This window comes from Penaeus vannamei, chromosome 26 (genome assembly GCF_042767895.1).
Source record: "Penaeus vannamei isolate JL-2024 chromosome 26, ASM4276789v1, whole genome shotgun sequence".
Classification (NCBI taxonomy): Eukaryota; Metazoa; Arthropoda; class Malacostraca; order Decapoda; family Penaeidae; genus Penaeus; species Penaeus vannamei.
The window spans coordinates 3,611,123-3,613,564 of NC_091574.1; positions in this window are offsets into that span (position 1 = coordinate 3,611,123).

Here is a 2,442-nt window from a genome sequence, read left to right on the forward strand (position 1 = left end):
AGTCAGTGACAACTTTGATTAAATCCTGAGAAAAATTTTCAACTGTTGTTACTTCATATGTGTTGTACCAATCAAAGACACGTGCCTTGAAGTGATGCTCCAGGCCCGGTGGGATGATTATTCTAAGCCTAGGTGTTTTAGGGGCTGAGTTGCTGTCAACAGTATAGTCAGTTCGGATTGCAAAGTGGTCACTAACTAATTCTCGTACCAGTGAAGTACAGACATTACCATGAACTAGATTTTTGCCAAATACGTAATCTAACCTGCCACCTCCCAAATGAGTTTCTATTTCTGTGTCATATACTGTTAGTGATCTACTATTAATGAAATGTTTGAATTCTTCCCCATTACTATTACGCTGGCTGTCTCCAAAGTGTGGGTGCCTTGCATTAAGGTCGCCCATGCATAACGTGCCTTGGTTGTGAAAATTGGGTAAAGAAACAGCCAGAAATTTTGACGATCTGGCATATATATTATATAGTGAAAAATACCCAGAGGCAGTCTGAATTTTTAAATGATGAAATTGAACATCAGTGTTCTCGGATTTTTTAACTAATTTATGTGGCAATGTTACCTTCACATATGTCAACAATCCAGTCATGGCTGTATTCACATAAGAATGATATCCCTTAATTGAAGGTGCAATTTTCATTTTAGCAGCAGCAGCAAAAGGTTCTTGCACGCAAATCACATCAATATTATATTTACGAATATAAAACTCTAGGTCACTCAGCCTAGGTTTAATACTACGCATATTCCATGATATGAATTTAATTGTGTGTCTATCCATATGTGAGTAGTGTATTATTATGGAATCTGTACTTCATGCGCTTATATCCATTGATATTACGGAATTTAGGTTCACATAAGAATCATATAACCATGAATAATGTACATTCTATTACAGATGATTGTCCTAAGCTTAAAAGTACTTTTAACCATGTCAAATATTAGGTCTTAGCTTTGTCCCACTTCTTAGCACAGTCCCCTCGGTTGTTGTGCCGGGTGTACCTGGGGGGCTGGTGACGTCACTGGACTCCTCGTCTGACTCGGTGCCGCAGGGATCGTGGTAGTGTTCGTCGCTGCTGTCAGCGCTGACACGCCCACTCTGGTTATCAGCACTGATGTCATGACATCGTATCTGCTCGCTCGTTTCTTTAACACTAATAGCAGCAGTAGTATCTCGGCAATGACAGTCCCTGTTCATTTTTTCCTTGTCCTGTCTCAAGTTATTGTTTTCTTGTCTCAGAGCTTTGATTTCCTTTAAAAGCTCCTGCACATTTATGTCACTATGGTCAGCTGGCGTGACGTCACTTCTTCCACATGGTTTTGCGGGGGATTCCCCGGCCAGGCCTGCGGTCATCCCTGCCCGAGGGTGAGGGACGGCCGCCTCGGCGGGCGCCTGGGGGGGGAGGGGGGTCGCGGTCTTGAGCCCTGTGATGATTAGCATCATCTTGTCAACCTGCTCCTTCAACAACGCAACCGTGTCGCGTAGTTCGGCTACCTCTGCTTCCCCACTCGCCGACAGCCCCGGGAAGTCTCTGCGGCTGGTGACGTCACACACGGCACGGCTGGGCACTCCCCCGGCACGCTGGCCGCGGGTTGGGTTAGGAGGGCCGCGCTGGTCACTCGCGGTCGGTGCCGGGGCCACAGGGGGTGGGGGGGAGGGGCCAGGGCAGGGAGGGCCGCGCTGGGCACTCGCGGTCGGTGCTGCGGCCACAGGAGGAGGGGGGGGAGGTGCCAGAGCAGGGAGGGCTGTGCACCCCCAGTGCCAGGCAGTGACACCTGCCTTCCCACACCTGAAGCAGGACGGGACGAAGCTCGGTGCATCTGCAGCAGGCTCTCGCCCTGCAGCACTGCGAGGACACTCCTTGGCACTGTGTTGCTCGCCACATGCTGCGCAGCGTGCCTTATCCTTGCAATACTTAGCTACATGGCCGCTTCCCATGCAGTTGTAGCATATGACGGGGGATGCCCTCCACGGCCGCACGTGGCTGGTGGGCATGTATTTTCCGAAGAAATTGTATGTACTTGGAGGGGGTTGCTCTCCTTTCCATACGATGCGGATTCGGTTTAATGGTTGGCCATCCTTGTACATTCGAATGGCCTTGTGGACTCCATCGAGTGCATATGCATTATCAAGGTCAAGGTCCTTGTTATAATGTGTGACGAGGTATTCATCATATTTTTCCGATTTCTTCTTTTCATCGCATGATTTGAAGGTAATACCTCCAATAAGTCCACCGGTAAGGTTTTCTATATAGCTCTGCTGGGAGCGGGCGACATAGATATATGGCGAGGAGAGCGTGTCCCCTCTCACAAGGTCAATGGGTTTACCCCTCAGGTTCGAAGAGGGGTTGCCAAGGTCGTGTAGCCATTTCATTTTTTCTTTTTTCGTGGTGCCTTCAGGGAAGGCGAGACGGACGTAGTCTTTCCTCGGTG